Source organism: Artemia sp. Qi Xiang Cuo, chromosome 17 (genome assembly GCF_049724085.1).
Source record: "Artemia sp. Qi Xiang Cuo chromosome 17, ASM4972408v1, whole genome shotgun sequence".
Classification (NCBI taxonomy): Eukaryota; Metazoa; Arthropoda; class Branchiopoda; order Anostraca; family Artemiidae; genus Artemia; species Artemia sp. Qi Xiang Cuo.
This window is the reverse complement of record NC_142810.1, coordinates 8463506-8483434: the sequence shown is the minus strand read 5'-3', so window position 1 is coordinate 8483434 and position 19929 is coordinate 8463506.

Genomic DNA, 19929 nt, shown 5'->3' with positions numbered 1-19929 from the left:
AACAGTAAAATGTAATATATGATCCAATTGTAAAATTTGGGCTTCAATTTCATTGGCTAACATCTATAACGTGTTTTCGTAAGCAAATGACATTGTTCCTTATTCCTGGAGAGACAAACCTGAATGGCTTTAAAGCCTCCTTTGTGAAAATTAACACTAACGAAAAGAATAAAAACAAAAATAATACAAACAAGAATAAAAATATTTCTGGTCAGGATTTTTATACAAGCAGTCCCGTTACTTCTCTGTTATGTAGGGGATACATACAATGATAAAGAAAAAGTTATTCAAATATATCCAATTACAAAACACATTTTTACATATCATACATAAATACAAACACATAATTTGATATTTTTTTTGTTCTAATTCTTGACCACAAAAAATTTAATCACAACAGAAAAATATATCGCTGAGGGACTTTTTAGAAAGTTGCTGCGTTAGGTGAATGAGGCTGTACAGCCTGAAAAGGACAGGGGAGTGTGTTGTCAAGTACGTACTTTCAATGACTTTCCATTAGCTTGGAAAATTTAAATGGTGAGTACATTAAATCTTTATAAATGGATCAACTACCCAGACTAGGGTTCTGAAAAAGGTATTCAAGCTCCCAGCTCTATTCTTGTTATGCATGTAAGAAGTCCAAGATTCCATTTAAATAAATCTTAAATTTTCAAAAAAGTAAGGCGTGAACTAGGCAGCGAAAACTTAAAGAATCTTACTTTAAACCTCATTTACAATTATTTTATTCAACAAGCAACCGTTTTATTTATGTTTTTATATTTATTTCGAAGTTTTTATCTTGAAATCAGCATTATGATTGTTTCAAAAACTGATATGTTATCATTTCCCGATTTTAAAAGATCTAGATAGGTCACAACGTGGGGGAAATTCGTTTAGGGCCTTACTTTTTTTTACATATGAATGGCGTCACAAATACTAGGGAATAGTTATTATAAATTTTACTGGAAATGAATGAACGTGCAGAATAATTTGTGGGTTTAAATATGCAGAATAAAACATAATGAAAATAAAGTTGTTTATGACACGGACTAAAAAAAACGTCTCTCTTTACACCAAGCAAAGCTGTCCCCAGGTACTAATACATTACGATAGGAGTATGTAAACACCTTTCAGGTTAGGCACGGCAACACTGTTCTAGTCAAACTGGGCCAAGAAGATTTGGAACTTAGTAGTCAAAAGGCAGGAGCATACAAATTTGTCGGTAAAAATATACAAAATCTGAGTCCAGTCTTTCACATGCATAAACCTTTCGACGGTGGCAATTTTGTGCCAACTAACTGGCTGTAGTGATTCAAAATATGTTATGTGTCTCTTTTTGTGAAAGTAAAACTTATAAACTAGTATATTCAACAAGATATACTCCATTTATTTATCTCCGTTTTACTGTGTTCTCACGATAATTAGAACTGACAAAATAAAAATTTCACAAAATGTTACATCTCATTGGTTGAAATGATGGCTGAAAATTTTGACTACTCTTGATTACTCAAATTGTGATTGTGATCACTATTGTGATTGTGATCAAGAAGGTTAGACAAACAACATACCAGCGAGGCCAATGCGATACAATTGTACTGATTTTGGTACAATTCAGAGGTCCTGGTATAATGTAGTGCATTTGTGTATTTTATGGTATTTTTTAGGCTGTTTTAGCAAGATCAGATATCATTTAATGGCATTTTCGGTAATCCTCCAGTCGCCTTTAGAAAATTAAGCAAAAAAAAAACAGATTTTCGTTGAACGTAAGGGAAACAATGAAACAAAGAAATCACTGTGGAATTCAAACTAATCATCAAACGAGAAACAACACTGAAAATTAGTTTCAGCTTATTCTAGTATTTTTGTCTATTAAATTGAAACAAAAATCGAGTGTTACAATTGTACCACAAAATACCTTTTATGGAGTAATTTGGTCAGAAAACTGGTACAATTTATCTCTAAGCGTTGGCAACACTGTACCATACCTTGTATAAACAACAATTCGCCAATAACAGCTGAAAAACTTGATTTTTTCCAGTTACTTTCTTCCCCTTCATAATTCCTGCTTATTCACAATGATATTTAGCTGAAACGCGGTTTACAGAGCTATTTTTTTTGGCTATTATCATTGAATTTGAACTGAAGGAGCATTGCCCCCCTCCCTCTACGAACGGGTTTGATGCAAGTCACATTTCATTGACAGGTACATCTAGCTGCAGGGGCGGATCCAGGGGACAGGCCCCTTAAGATTTTTCTGGCACAATCATTCCGTTTTGGTTTTTTTTTCACTCTTTCTAAATAAACTTGTCAATTTGGTCAATCATTGGCACTCTTGTCACATACCCCCCCCCCAATATTTTGCCTTAGATCTACCTTTGTCTAGGTGCTAAAGTTTACTATACCTTACCAACACCTTTTGAATTACAGCAGCTGTAACATGTTTCAAAGTTTTAAAAAACAATTTTTTTAAAACTCCGTACTCGCTCCTAACCACCTGTAATGTTTAATTATCCTGTCATTAATTTATAACCAAACATCCAAAAGTCATTTTTCAAATTCTCGTGGTCTTATGAAATTCTAGTCAAGTTACCATTCAAATAAAATACCTTTACATAGACCGCTCCTAAGCAGCCGAAGCCCCTAAATTTCCATATTTAAATTTAAATACCTGAGCATTACTTAATACCTGAAGGCAAAAACAACATGTATTTGAACTTGCTGTTCATCAACAATTACGGGTATGTATACCCGTGAGGTAAGATTTCTATCTGGTTTAACACAAAATATATACAGGTTTAGTCTTACCGTGGGAATAAGCGCTAAAAATCAAAAGCCCTTTCCCCCTTTTAAAACGCCCTTCAATACGCAAAAAGAATAAAGATTCCTACTGTGAAGGATAATCTCTCTTTCTTAAACATGATAAATCTTTTCTACTTTACTATATTAGGGATGGCACATACAAAAACGTAAAGAATTAGTTATTTTTTGGGGTAATCTTGAACCGAAATTTGAGGCAATAGTGCTCATCCATGTTCTTATTAACTTATAGGGCATAAGAAAATAATGTAAATTAAAATTAAACATAAGCTTGGGAACTTGTGTATTATTCAGTACACACTTGAGAAGTGAAGTTAGGTTAATCATAATGAAATATACCAAAATACAATGAAAATATAATATTTCATTAACAAAATTATGGAAACTACAGCAAAGAATTATGGTGGGGGGGGGGGGAGGTTGCACAGAGTAAAATTACATTAAATTCCTAACATAACCTAACCCAACCAAATACCATATATATATATATATTAAATATTTTATAAAAATATAACTACAACGTAAGATTTCAACTGAGCCTAAGCTTATTTTCTTCGAATACTGACAGGTATAAACTGGTTATTGTCTGATCTACAGATCCAAATTCTCGAGTGTGTACTGAATAATACACAAGTTCCCAAGCTTGTATACAGCAGGGGATATTCAGCCCCCCCCCCCTAGAATCTATGGATTTTCAATCAATCACATTTCTCCGATTTGTCCTCCTTTTCTTCTGGCACCAATAAACCAGACCAAGAGGAAGTAAAAGGATCACTCCTCCAAGACGTGCATACGGATGGCTAAACAAAACTGATATAAACTAGACACATGGGGCCACTTGTTCCAAAACATGTGATACACTCAGGGATGTCGTATGGGGTAGAGAGACGCCCATCCTCCAGTCTTCTAAATTGTTCTTTTATTTGCTAAATGGGCTGATGGAAACATCTGATGTTTACGTCATTAACTCATAAATGAATGAAGACCTACCTTCTGTCGGTTAAAAAACAAAAAATAATTTTAACAACAATACTGCCAAAATTAGTCGATAAAAATGACCAGCGAGTCGGTCAAATTCTATCCCCCCCAAACATTTTGGGGAGTGACGGCTCTTAATACTCTTCCTCCGCTGTACACCTCTTTTTGCCTTACATAGACACATGCAACCTGGTGCAAACGAAACAAGAAAGGCGTCACCTCGTATCTGATATATTAGAACTAGATAAGAAATTGAAAAAGTATATTTTGAAAAAGAAATAAAATATTCATTCATAGGATTTAAGAAGAAGAGCATATTAATCCAATTGAAAAATCCCAACCTTATTTATCAGACAAACCCATTTTTAAAAGGAATGCAATACCAAAGTAATTTAGTAGAAACTGCACCTCCAAGGTAAAAACAAAGCAGTTTGGCAGTAGTACAACACATCTTGTTAAAAAGGCAAACTTCATTAACTTTCACCTCAATAATTTATTTGCAGCAATTAAATATCAATCAAGCATAATAACAATTTTCAACTAGTCACATACCAATTACCAAAATAAAAAAGTTATTTCAGTGATAGATGGAGACATATACACACTGAAGCATGTGGGGGGGGGCGTATAGAATACAGGGGTGCCAATTCATGAACACATTTTTGCATTTTTCTATATTAAGATACAAAACAGTTTTTTTTTAAGAATCTAGGTTGTGGGACAAATTTTATCCCAGTTTTTTCCAATGAAAATGTCAAAGAAGGTATTTTTTAAAAATTTAAGGGGATAACTAAACTAGATTTATATTTATTTTCAGTAGAAGAAATATAAAAGTATTTCATAGAGCCCCTCCATATAAGGCTGTGTGGTCTTGTAATACATGAGAAATAAAGATGTAACCCTAAATGTACAACAAAGTTACAATGCAAACCCAAAATTTATAAGCTGCAATACATCAGGATATAATTAGTGTCAAGTTTCTTTTTGTTTGTTGGATGCATTTTCCCTGGTTAATTTTTTTTCTTCCCCACTGTAATTTTTTTTACCTACATTGTTGTGCTTGCTTGTTGAGTACATTTACAACCTAAATCTTGTCTTAAAAAAGTGGTACATATATCCTAGTCACTCATAGAAAGTTCTAAATTGGTCAAAAGGTTAAAAATAAACATTACAAATAGTTTGAAACAACAGACCACATGGCTACATCTACAAAGCACCCCCCCCCCCCCCGTGAAAAATTACTGCACACAATACACCCATTTTTAGCTTTCTTATAGAAAATATTACTAAACAAATAGAAAAAGCAAATCCAACCCCTCCCCCCCCCCCAAAAAAAAATACAGGTACAGATGAGCTTACTAATAAATAAAAAATACCAGTCCTAAAAGTTCTATGATCTACTTGAAACTCCAAGATTGTTCAAGCTGCAGCTAGCTTAACTTAATGATTTCCACCAAGTAACACTTGCAGTCATATCCTTCCATGCTTATGGTTGCATTTGTAGGGGTTTTGTCAGCCCTTACACCAAAACAAACAGGCACTAAAGTAGCTGATTTTAAAGGAATAAAACAATACTCATTTTTTTACTACAATTTACCAATTATAGCTCAGAGGAACAATAACCATTGTGGTGGTAATGCATTTATTGATGTTATCCATAAAGTTTAAAAAAGTCTTCCAACTAGAGCTTAAAATATGTTGAGCAATAAATAAAACCGAAGTTCTAGGCAGATACCCTTCCCAAAATCCTGAACCCACCAATATCTAACTAAGCCACTTGAGAACTTGTTCATCAGAACATCAATCAAGGTTATGGTAGTGTATAACTTCCAAGTCCAGATAATACTTCCCAGATCAGAATCACAATAGGTGTTATGTTAAGAGACTAGTAATAAGCAAAGAAATAACTGTTACTGACAGAATTGTAAAAGCATCAAATTTATTTTTGCCCATATCCATAAATTGATCAGGACTCAAACAGGGCTATATTTGCATCAAATCATTTTCCTTGAATTTCTAATTCAAAATACTCTTTTTAATAATGCTGTGAAAAAAAAATCATGAAAAAATGCACTCAAATGGGTACCACAAAAGGGTATACATAAATCATCAAGACCTGATAACTTACAGCCCAGCTTGCAAAAGAACCTAAAACTCTATTGCAGAGCTTTCAGTGAAGACGCTTTCAAGGGTTACTCACCCTGAGTAATACCAGCTGGTTGGAAACTAACCAACATCACCTGATTCTTCAAGCAAGGCACCCATATAAGGCCAGATATTATACATGCCTATTAGCCATAACTTGGTTGTATTAATATTCCTGAATTCATTGTCAGAGTGGTCAGCAAGCTTACTCCAACTAAATAGATATTGATAACCTCAAGGGTCTGTCTTCAATCTGAAACTTTTCTTTTGTACATCAATAGTATTTCCAATGGTTTCCACCAGTTTGCTGATGATGCCCAACTCTTTGAAAAAAAAGATCCAAATTTACTTAAAAACCAGGTTTTAATGATGGCAAATCATTTCCTCTCAAAATGGTAGTGTTAAAGTTATAAACCAGCAATTCTATTTAGATATATTTAATTTCTATATAGAAATTAAGAACTGAGGCAACTCGAGGATAGAGTGCCTTATATTGGTGCAGTGTGTTTGATATCAGTTTGGTAATACAAAATCCAGCGTTTGAACTCAGCTGCTAAAACACACTACAAAGCATAGAATTTGATCATGGTGAGAAAATTATGTTTATCTCAAACTAAATAGTAAAATTTTATTTAAAAAACGAATTTGTAGAATTAAAAAAAAAAGCTTGAAACCCCTAAAAAATGTTACCACAGCAAAACTGACATCATTTTAAGAGGTTTATAGCTCTTTTAAAATAAAAACCAGCAAATTAGTTTTCTAAGCAGCATTTCACAGTCAAGACTACTGGACCTACTACTACTCCTAACAACTCAACATATAACAAAGCTGCCTGAGGCCAACACAGCTGTGCAAAATCTATTCAAAGCCTCCCTCTTTACACCTTCCCAGGAATTTCTTATTTTGCTTAAATCTTTTTTTTTACAACATCCTCTCATCCCATTCTCAGATGGTTTGTTTTTCATTTAGCCCTAGATGGTTGGACAAAAAGGACAACCTTGGGCAATCTGTCATCCTTCATCCACAGAACTTGCCCTAGTCACCTCAACCTTTCTTTCATTATACCCCAAGAAAGATGAAACAACACCACTGTTAAAACCAAGAAAAATAATAATTGCTTTTCCTGAATCAGCTACAAACGGCAATTTTTTCTCACCAGCCAGTTTTTTTCATAGAAATACTTTTTAATTTTTTGGAACCTATGGGCTGTTTTGAGCCCTTTAAGGTATCAAGATGGAATTGGCACCAGCAGCAATTACTGAATTGTGAAAGAGCATAAAAAGGCACCAAGTTATGTATTAACTTTCATTCTAGCTAAATTATATTATAAACTACAACTGCAATCATAGGAATTGTGTTTTCAAATTCTAAAGCAGGTATGGAAAAAGTTCCAAAGCTGCCAACACTTTAGCAGCATAACTTGTGGTTTGACAGCTTTTTTGTGAGCAAAAGCATTTTTATATGTACAAATGGTATTTTCAGACAAAATCTGCCAACAAATTTGAAAACTGGGTACTTGTCTATTATATAAAACACACTCAAGAAGTGAAGTTTGGTGACTGCTAATGAAATAAAACAAATATGATGAAAATACAATGCTTTAGTAACATAATTTTTAAAACTATCACAAGGTATTATGGAAGGGGGGCTGCCCAGAGAGTGTAACCTAAATTAACCTAACCAAAATACCAACTAAACATTTACTTAAAAAAAGCTATAAGATAATTTGGCTTCTCAATGAGCAAAGGTTATTGTATGGTATAGACATAATTAAAAACTGGGTAGGCCTATTTGCAACACAACTCCTTGGGTGTGCTTTATATTTGGTAAATTTTTTTGCAGTTCATATTATTGACTTACAAATAAAGTAAACATACTACTTGATGCCTTTTTTATGCTCTTTCCAAATATAATAATAATTTTTGTCATAAATGAATTTTATCCCCACCTCTATATATACCAACTCAGGGTATGTATTTGCACATTAGGGGGGGGGGGGGCAGTAAAGTTTAAACTTACCTCTCATTTACATCAGAAATAAAATTTACCCCCAACCCCACCCCTAAAGTGCAAATATATACCCTGAATTGATATATATAGGGGTGGAGGTGAAATTCATTTGCAACAAAAATGATTATTATATTTGGAGAGCATAAAGAAGGCATCAAGTGGTATGTTCACTTTATTCATAGCTCAATAATATTAACTGCAAAAAAATATGTTATATATTAGACAAGTACCAAAACTGCCAAGTAGTGTTGCTACTGTACTACCCCACTTTTTGCACAGCAAGTCTAGAGCCAAAGCAAAAGAGACAAGAAATCCAAAATGAAAAAAATCCTATTTTAAGCCCAAGAAATGATACATAAGGGTAGAAATAATGGCTTGAAAACAAATTATAGCAGAGACACAAGAACAATGTTCAAGCTTTTGTTGAATCCTGATTAATAACACTTTTAAATAACATAGGCTATTTGAAGATCTGTTTCTTAAATTTAAGAATAAAGCCTTGATATGGCTAAAAATCTTGAGCGGCTAACTGCACTCAATAGCCAATTAAAATAGAATGAAAACCCAAATTTAAGGCCAAATGTTTTGGGAGAAAATTCAGATAGCCTAGGCAGGTGCCCAGTACTATTTGCTTGATAATATCTTCCCAGGATATATTTGGTATCCTGGATACATTCTAGACTGTTTTATTCACCAAACTCAGCCAATTTCCAATATAGCCTAGCAGAAAGCATATAGGCTAGGCTGGGCCTAACTTATTTACATATACATTTTACATATATCCTAGGCTGAACTTATTTGGGTAAATATCTACCAAATCATAGGCTATTATTGACTTATGCATAAAGTGAATATACCACTCGATGCCTTTTTGGTAAAGTTCTACAAAATCATATTATTGAGTTAGGAATAGCCTAAAGGGAATACCCCATTTGATGCCTTTCTTAAGCTGATTACAAATATAATACGCATTTGTATCGGAAATGAATTTCAGCCCCCCCCCCTATATAGCCTAGGCTATAGCCTACCTAATCTAACCCTGAATGGGCATATATCGGGGGGGGGGCTGAAATTCATTTCGGATAGAAATGATTATTATATTCGTAATCAGCATAAAAAAGGCATTGAATGGTGTATTCACTTTTGTCCTAACTCAATAATATGATTTTGTAGAACTTTACTCCCTTTTTTATGCTGATTATGAATAGGCCTATAATAATCATTTCTATCAGAAATGAATTTCAGCCCCCCCCCCTTTATATGACAATTCAGGGCATATATTTCTACATTAGGAAGGGGGTGGGGGTAAAGTTTAAACTTACCTCACATTTACATCAGAAACAAAATTTGCTCCCCCCCCCCAATGTAGAAATATATACCCTGAATTGGCATATATAGGTGGGGCTGAAATTCATTTCTGATAGAAATGATTAGCCTATTATATTTGTAATCAGCATAAAAAAGGCATCAAGTGGTATATTCACTTTATGCATAAGTCAATAATATGATTCGGTAGATATTTACCCTTATTTGAACGAAACATTGAATAGAAAATAAAAAAGATAGATACTTAGAGGATTATTACATCAAATTGTCCTAGGCTTGACTAAATGGAGCAGCAGGTCCAAGGTTAGATCCATTTCTGAACATCCCGCAACTAGGCCTATTTCGATAGCTTTCTAAGTAATCATTAGCTGTTAAAGTAGATTTTTCATGCAATTATTTTCGATAAGCTAGCCTAATTACTTACAATTTACTTATCAGTAATTCTATTTTTCCTTCTCGAAAATTTTCAATCCACGCGGCAAAAGCTTCCGTCAGCTGATTTTTCATTATTATCATCAGCATAGAAAGCACAGTAAACTATGGCAAGCCCATACGCTTCACTTTAACCATTCGTGCTTCAAAAGGTGTTGAGTTACAAATAAATCTAAACCCTCTCGAGCGGAGAAGAATCTAACGGGAGTTATTAATTGCCACTATCATCATAAATTTTATGCAAGGGTGAGAAAATGAAATGCAGCTTGTCAAGCTGTTAATAATTGCCTGTTTTTTGTTTTTTTTTAGCATGAATGAATGCGGAGATGTTTTGAGGGGCACGCCGTAAGAGTATGGGTAACTTAAACTTACATTCGTATATAGGTTGCCCATTCTCTTTGGGGTACGCCTAAAAAGCTTCTTATAAATGAGAGAGCAAAAGCTTGGGAGAGTATGTTTTCTTTCATGATGATCATTTCTTTTGTTAAATACTTCATTTTCTATGAAGGGTAGTTACTTAATCCCTCGTCCTCAGATCAACTTTCCATTTACAAATATTGGGCTTTTCTGGGGGAAGGATTATTATATAGATCCCAGTGCCAAGACAGTTGGGGGTTGAATAGGGAAATGGTAAAACCGAGCTCAGTTTAAAAAAATCACAACCGGGGGAGGCTCTCTGACATGGTCTCTCATGTATCTATGTTTAACTATGGCATGAAGCATCACCGATTTGTCAAAGTTTCGTCAATTTTATTAACATCACAGTCTTGATCAATAAACCAGTCAATTGAGAAAAACGAAAAAAAAACTGTTTTAAACCCTTCGTGAAAGCTCTGAGTAGTGGAATTTCTGGTTGTTACACTGTACATAGCAGGAGTAGTGAACACTTCTCAGTTTCACTACAACAAAGTAGTTACACCACAGGCTACATCTAGCAGTGAAAGTTCTGGTTCTTGTGTCGCACATTTTGCAAACTCTTATTTGAAAGAATTTCTTATTTGAAAAGTAAATAAGAATATCAACCATAGTACTTCATACCTATAATGTAAAAATCGTCTTTTTGCTGCTTTTGCAATTTTTCTACGTTCTCACAATAAATTCCAATTTGGACGTATAACCTACCACCCTACACATATGGCACGCAAGTGGCTTGGAAAATAGATTCTGGAGAGATACGTCTCAAAACGTAAGGTTTTAACAGATAGAGTATTGTTTATAAAAATATAGGGTTGAGTATAGACTTTTTATTTAACATAGACTAGGCTAAGGTAATTGCAACAAAATTTCAATCTTAAAAATCAACAATTTAAAACGTAAGATTTTTACGGAAAAATAGAATTACTGCTAAGTAAATTGTAAGTAACATAGACTAGGCGTTCTAGCAAAAGCAACTAGCAAAGCAACTAGTGCGGCAAGGACCTCCGCTAAGCTGTCTTCGGTGCTTAAAAAAAAATAATATACGCTATAAAAAAGCAATTAAAAATAGCTTGTGCAAGTAACTTTAAGAAAAGCAAAAGATTGACTGAAAACAAAACACAAGAGACAATCCTGCTTTTAGATGCTTTTTTGTCGGAATATCTACTTTATTTTCGTCATTCACTGGCTAAAAATTATCCAAATCCGTTTTGTTTTCTTGTTTTCTTTATTCGTTTTTGGTTCTTTTTGTACAACAAATCACATACAACAAGGATTAACAAAAAAAAAATATATGTATAATCATGCTCGGAAAAATATATGAATGGAATGGGTTAAATAAAAAATTTTCAGCCCTTATTTGATTCTGGAAAAAGGGGAAATTATATGGATACAGAGAATATTTTCAGGTTTACGGCAAAAGTTATAAATTTTAACCTGTGATATTTTTAACAAATCGTAAATTCTAATTCTCCAGACCAGTTACATATCGGAGCACTCATGCAATATGGGTATAGAATCCACTTCCATCATTGCTAATAACAGCTTATAACTGCAACAATCTACTCGAGAGTACCATAGCCGCTCACACTCCTCCTCAACCCAAAACTGATCAAAACTTAGCTTTTTACTCCCTCATATGAAGCTCCTTTAAAATCCTTCTTTACGGACTCTGCCCAACCGATTCTGGGTAGTACTGCTGTCATATTTTAAGTTTCACAGAATGCCATGTGGTACTCCCATGCTTGGTCACATATTCCTTTCCGATATTTTACAGGATTTCTCTGATATAGGATTACCACGGTCAATGGCAACCGCGGAGAACGGGAAAAGGGTGGCCACAACCTCTGGAATCCAGGAATATATTCAGTGACAGTTTGTAATATTTGAAAAAAAAAGATATGACACTTACCTGGTAATGGAGCCTTAGTTAACATTTCTATTTCAAATTTCCATCTTTTTGGGTAAAATTATTTAAGTTTAAAACCTTAAATTAAAACTTAAGTTATAGCTTAAAACTTTTAAAACGAAGTTTTAATATTTTAAATTTAATAAAATAAAACTAAGAAATTTTGTTTACTTAAAATTCAGTGAAAAATTTAAACAGAAAAATTAATTTAAAATTTAGTTTAATTAGCTTTAGTTGAAATTTAAAACTTTATTCCCTTTGAAAAATTAAATTTATACATATTCCTTTCAAGCATGAACCGAGGTTGGGTTTTTTTTTCAAGTGTCAAATAATAAAACGAATTAATGATTAATTAATTTTTTTATGTGGCTAACAACATAAAAATTTATAATTTGAATAAGTGCGTAGAAATTTGAAAAATGTAGGATTTTGGGAACGGATATTCGAGCCCCCTGTCAATTATATCTCTGATTCACTCCTAATAGAACTTGTAAAGGTACCCTTGGAAATGTTCAACAAACATTCCTGACAATATCAGTTTTGGTGTAGAGCTAGATTCAGATAGAGCAATTTTGACATTTTTTAAACCGCACGAGAAAACCACAATCTAAATTAAATCAGCATGATGGCACCGTTTTTTATTATTATTATTTCACTTCCTTGTCGAATTTATAGCTAAATCTAGCAGAAGGCAGCACGAATTTAAATTTCATTTTAGTATTTTGTTCTTTTAATAAAGTAGCCATCTTGACTGGTAAAGTCATTTATATAGAAAATAATACAATATAATGCAAATAATAATAAATACTGAGTATTGACCAGGATTATACATTTATTTACTATTTAGAATAATTAGTAAGACGATTTTCTTGACTCACAACTCTTACCAGGGGTTCAGCTGAGATAACGATGAGACCAGACACCTCCAGGTTGCTCTAAACCTATTGGCTTCATAATTTTTGTTAGGCAGTATTTTAGCGATATTCTAACGCCCCCCTTCGGATACGGTCTTGACAGATGGCATAAGCCTTTTATGACTCCTTTAAGGTTTCCTAATAGCTATGCAAACAGTATAATGAACACAATGTGCTCAATGTGTTCATTAGCTCAATGTGTTTAATATAGAAGGATTGATTTGTTTTTACATTAGCTGAGTGAACACATAGCTACGAAATTTGTTCAAACATCCTACCGCCCCCCTTCGGATACGGTCTTGACAGATGGCATAAGCCTTTTATCAGGATTGTATAAAAGTGATGTCATTTTCACTTGTTTATGGATAGTCTATCATCCATCCATCCATCTTAGGGCAGAACTAAGGTAATAGTCATAGAACTTTAGGAATGATCGAGATTTTTGGGTTGAATCATGACGGACAATGTCGACTGGACTTGTATGCAAAAGGGGGGGGGGATTGAATTTGCTTGAACTCACGGGTGAAATTTGGGTTCAGCTGAGATAACGATGAGACCAGACACCTCCAGGTTGACCTATCACTTGTCAGGCTCGCGGCTTTTTCCACTAGGATGTGGACTTGGGTGAGATATTCACAGGATTTGTCTTTCCACCTAGTTGGGGAGGGGGCGTCCTCTGGGTCGTTTCCTTCTGTGCGGGGTAGGGTCGAAGTCAAACACAACCCTTATTAAGGCTTCATTCGGCATATGAAGGAGATGACTTTACCAGCAAACAGTGTGCTGAGTGAGCTGTACCTGAAACAAAGTTAACAAAGTACATGACAGGAGGATTCTAACAAAGTCAGTCCAGTGAAGACCTTCGATTCTTCGAAGATGTTTGGTCTGAGCAACATGGATGGTGTTAAGGATATATTTTGCGGTTGACAACGTCTCTGCTTCGTACAACAGCACAATGCTAACTGACGGGTAGTATAAACACATTTTGGTATGGTGGTTTATATTTAGCTTCCGCAAAATTCTAATCGGTCACCCAACAACTATTGACACTTTAGTTATTCAAGATGCAAGTTCTTTTGGGATCGAGCCATCCCTCTATAAAATGGTTCCTAGGTAGGTGAAATCTTTAACCACATCTATTGCTTTGCTTCAGATGTTGACATTCTTAGAGTAGTTTGGGACACTGGGCCTCGATGAGTATAACTTTGGTTTTCTACCAGTTGATCAGCAGGCCAACTTTCAAGGCTTCTTTTGAAAGCACAGGGAGATTTTTTGAAATTTTTGTAGAGTTTGTTTGGAGACCAGTGATGTTTTGACGGTGTCCGTGACTAGGGGTATGTCATAAGCAATGTCAGCATCAGCAAACACCCGGTCTCCAAAATGAAGACCGAATCAAAAGGGACTTGTCGTGTAAGTAGGTAGTCTATCTTGCAGTTGAAGAACTTGAGAAACGTGACGCAACCTTTCCGAACGCCTGTCTAAACTGAGAATGTTGGGCCACGTCTTCCATTGACTTGCAAGCTGCTCTTCGTATAATCATATAGTTTTTAAAAAAGTGAGCAATATTTCTGGGGTTGGTATCCAGCTCTCAGCATGAGCGAGAGTGAAAAGCGATCTAAAGAATCGAAATACGACTTGAAGTTTACAAATAAGATATACGTTTATCTATATCATCTTGCACATCGTGGAGATTTGCTCCATAGTCAACTTGCTGGTATAAGCCCAGCCTGCTGTCCTCTTCTGTCTCTGCGTAGAAAGGCAGAGCATCTGTCCAATAGCGTTCTGGAAAAATGTTTGCCGGGAACGGAGAGAAGTATATTCTCACGATAGTTAGAGAAGGTTTGCCGACAGCCTTTTTGTTTACAGAGGGGTAAAATGATGGCAGCACGTCAATATGTCAGCATTCATTTCGTCGTTCACATAACTGAGAAGATTAGCTGGAGCCAAAGTATCATTGCTGCACCTTCGCACTTGAAAAGCTTTGCGGAAATACCACAGACGCCTTGGACTTATTTATTTTTTAGACATTTTACAGTAATTTGGATCTCAGAGGCTGTCAAAGGTTGCAATACGAGGTCAGAAGCTGCCTCTGATGTGGCCGAGGCTGCTAGAATCAAGTCTGGTTCAGGATGTGTGACTGCCTCGGTGCTAGGAAGCTTTGAAAAGTAACTGCACCGTGCAGAGAGTTTACCTGCATCATCATCCAGCATGCTACCATCAAAAGATAGAATACGGCTCAGGGTAGAAAGCTTCTTGGTAAAGAAGGTTTGTTTGACGGCCTGAAATTGGCCCCAGGGACATGCTAAGGTCGTAAAAGGTAAAGGTAAGGGTTATCTGAGGTAGTGTTATCGGTTTTCGTTGCATAAAGATTTCAGGTGGAGGGTTGCAGGCCCAACCAGCTCTAGGTCTGAGATCCGATTAAAGTTAGGCTTGATTAGATACTGAGAATTCGTGGCGTGGGCTCCCATTCACTTCACAAGATTGAGGCTGTCCATATAACATGGAACATTTAATTAGGCGGAAATCCCCATATCTAGAGGCATGTCGTAGGTAGACAAGGTCTGACTCATTCAAGTAGAATAGCTGATGTGAACTTTGGTTTTTCTTCCTTAAAAAAAAATTAAATAAAAATGGAAGAATAGGAAGAAACGCCACAGAATTATAGATGTCGATAGATTTAACATTTTTCAACCTAAAAACGGCTGTATTTTTCATCAGAGTTCAAATTAGAAGTTCTTTAAAATATAATGCTGTTTGAAAGGAAGTATTGAACACTCCCATTGATTAACCTCTTTTAATTAATATTATATATATATTTCTTATTATTTAAGTGAGCAACGACTGTGTATATATGTGTTTATTTTACCTCGAAAATGGCTAAATATTTTTTTTCCAGAAAATTGGTACACTGACATTTCTGGTTTCAAAATTGATCTAGATGAGTCACGATGTTAAGGATAAGTTCGTTTTTTTAACAAGGGCAATCCCCTCCGACCTACGGTGACCTCATTACCTCATGCAGAAGTTCACATTAATTTTTGGCTAGAATACAAGCGACAGCGAGAGTTACATATATAAAAGCCTACCGCGTGCCAGGGACCAAGTTCTCCTGTTACTATATTGTGTGTTCTTTTTTATAAATTTTTTGCCGGGTTTTGTGGAGTCACTTGTCACCTGATTTGATTAATACTGATAATTAACCTCAGGTTGTTTGTCCTTTTTTCCTCACTTTTTTCCTCTTTTCCTTTTTTAGGTCATTGAACCAATCCACTGGGGAAAATTTCTAATTTCCGATTCCAAGATTCCGTGTCGAAGAATTTTGGCACTTCTCTACCGTCATCGTCTAGATTCGAGAATTCGGCAAAAGCCTTAGCAAGAGCTTCAGCCTTTGCCTGTGGATCTTGTACCACTGTCCCGTTACTCTGGAGAGAAGGAATTACGGTCCCCTTGGACGACGGTAAAGCCTCCTTGACAATTTTCCACCAACTCTTTGCCGAAGCAAGTTGAAGTTTGGTGGCGAATTTCTCTTTATACTGAACCCGGGACTGCCGAATCGCTCGAACTGCATCTTTGCGTGCATTTATGAATGCAATTCTTTCCTCTTCGCTCTTCGAAAGTAGCCATTGCTTGTGTGCCTTTTGCTTTGCCTGGATTGTCTTCTTACACTGGGCGTTGAACCAAGGTTTGTCCTTACTGGACACCTGGATCCGCTTTGAAGGGATATGCTTTTCGACAGAGCAAACTATGGTCTGCTGGTACTTATCTGCAGCTTTCTCTGGGCCTTCCAGGAGGAAGGCTCTCCACTGCTGAGAAAAAAGAGTGTTTCTCAAACCGTCCCAATCCCCACTTTTGTATAGCCAGATTGTTCGTTCATGCTTTATTGGAGGCGGAATACGTAGGTTTCCACGTGAAACGACGGCAACGTGGTCACTGGTGAAAGCATGAGCGTCTACCTTAAAGGAGTCAGGGTGATCTGTAAGGAATAGGTCAAGACGAGATGATCCGTTTGGGCCGTGATACGTGTCGAAAACGACGCTCCGCTAGTCCACTAGATACAATCGCTAGTCCACCAGAAGCCTTCGCACGTTGACGAGATTTTGCTGGTACAAAATAAATTTAGGATTGTCCGAAAATTTGAGTAGGCCGAGGCTATCATTTGTCAGTAAGTGTTCTTGGATGCACAGAATATCTATTCGCCGACATAGTTCTTCAATTACAGGGATTCTGTGAAACACACCTCCATTCATATTCCAAGACAAAATCCCAGTATTCTGTTCATTCATCGGAAAGTTTTTGTTTTCCGATTTGCTTTTTCATCTGAGGGCATTAGAATGACCGACATGTATGTCTTGTCAACTCACATGTTGCGCATCCAATTGGTTCCGTGCATAGGGTACTAGTATTCGACAATTGGCCTTGAACACCACAACGTGGACAAATCTGGGGAGCGGAGCACGCCACTGAAACGTCCAAAACCTAGTTTTGGTGGGCTTTTCATAGCCAGATCTAGCTGATAACGGGAGGAAAAGTACAGCTTATAGGTTCGACTACCACAACATCGTTCTGCCCTTTCACAACATGAAACGAAGGCTTTCACCGTGTCAGCATCGCATGTCGTTGGGATGTGGTTAGTAGTATCGCCTCACTGCTTCCGAGCAGACCAATACCCACTACTCCTTTCTTCCATTGTTTCGACGGCGCAAGAAGAAGGTTTAACGGTGCAAGAAGAAGATTTAACAGGCGACCCTCTTTTGGAAACCAGGTGCAGCAATTCTAGGTAAAATTACGGTCCTTGCAAAATTCCCAGGTGCTATGACATAATAGGGAAATTAATGTGGCCAGTATAATAGGGAAATTAACAAGGGGAGCTCCTAGGCCCTCGCACGTGTTTCTAGATGGCGAGATTCCTGCCTAGACAAGGTTTGACATGTCCAGGCAAGATTTGGCACGTCCAGGCAAGATTCCCACCCTGGCAAGATTTGGCATGCCCAGGCAAGAGTCCTGGGTGCTTCAATTACCTGGAATGTGGTAGGGATAATACACAAGTTCAATTAACAGGGAGAGCCCTTAACCTCTCGCACATGCACAACACAGTCACCTGTTCTATCAAAGGGAAAGCACTTGGCAAGACTCCATGACACACCCCTCTGTAGTCCAATGACGTCATACCACTTACCCCGTTTCAAACCGTCAGGTCTAATATGCTTGACGCAATTTTATGTAATCCTACCAAAGGAGCCCATGGGGGAACCCCCGCTTGTAACGTAACGACAGCTCACACCTAAAGTAATGATTATGCAACACTGTCACGTAATAATTTTTTTTCGCCCGAAACCCCCAAAGCGTTCATTAACTTAATAGCGGTAAACACTTTATGTAAGGTCAGAACATCTTACGCATGGACGGAGCATCCATCACTGCCAGATAATTCAATTTTGACATTTTTCGCCCAAAAGCCTCAAAACATTTTCCTTTTCGGCGTTTCATTTTTGCTCGAAAAAGCTCGAAAATTTATATTCTTTCTTTCTTTTTTTCTATAGTTCTTGACCCCGCCAGGACTCAAAAGGTCATTCCCCTCAAAGGGCATTATGCCTTAACTGGAAGGACTAAACTGCTATTCCCAGTAATTTTTTTATCTGGAACTATATTCTAAAATTAACCTATTGCATGACAGCTAAGATTCCCTATTTCTGGCAAACACTAGAATGATGTATTATTCTCCCAATTTGACACGCTCCAGGAGACATTTACTCTCAAGATAAAGGGAAATGCATGTCTTACTTGTGCTAAAGAATACATCTTAAAAACACAGACATTATTTATAAAAGTTATGTTATTTCAAATAAATTGACAAATAATACTAAAAACATGAAAAAATGCACTTAAAAAACACGATAAAAATAAAGACAGGAAAAGGCGTTATTCCTCTAGTTTCAAGTCAATGATACTTTTAGAAACGAATGTGCATTGTATGGCATTCCCACCTCTGAAACAGGTCTGATTCAATATTTGTATAGATTTATCGAAATTCTAAAACATTTAACTTTTAGCTTTTCGGCATTCCGTTGGCTAGAATGATACTTTTATGCCTCAATTCACTTGAAAACCCCATGTAGTGAAGAGACACAGTGTTTTTTGGCTAAAATAAATATCTATTTTATCAGCTTATTTTATAGCATTAGCAATTTATCGTAATTCTAAAACATTTAACTTTTAACTTTTCGGCTTTCCGTTGGCTAGAATGATACTTTTATGCCTCAATTCGCTTGAAAACCACATGTAGTGAAGAGACATAGTGTTTTTTGGCTAAAATAAATGTCTATGTTATTAGCTTATTTTATAGTATTAGCAGTACCTTTTAGAAACGAGCGTGCCTCATGCGGCATTCCAACCTCTGAAACAAGAGATTTAATATCTGTATAGATTTATCCTAGTTCTAAAACATTTAACTTTTAGCTTTTTTGGCATTCCGTTGACTAGAATGATACTTTTATGCCACAATTCACTTGAAAACGCCTGCACTAAAGAGACACAGTCTTATAGACTAAAATAAATGTCTGTGTTATCAGCTTATTTTATAGCATTAGCAGTACCTTTTAGAAACGAGCATGCCTCATACGGCATTCCAACCAGTAGGGAGAGGGTAACCATTTCTATACGAACAAGATGACAGCCAATTAGAGGACTAGAATCCGTGTACGAACAAGATGACAGCCAATCAGAGGACTAGAATCCATGTACGAACAAGATCACGTGCCTCTTTCTAGGCCAATCACCGGTTAGAAATACTGGGATAACAAGGTGACATCAGACCAGATTTCTTTTGAATGTACGTAATTTCTGTTTGACACAATTTCTCCATGAGACATGTTTTTAAAATTAGAAGGTTTCAAGGGAATTCAAAATGTATCAGTGCAAAGTTGCCAGAACATATAAAACATTAGAGATTAATTGACATTTTTGGGAGTTTTGAAAGCAGAAACGAAA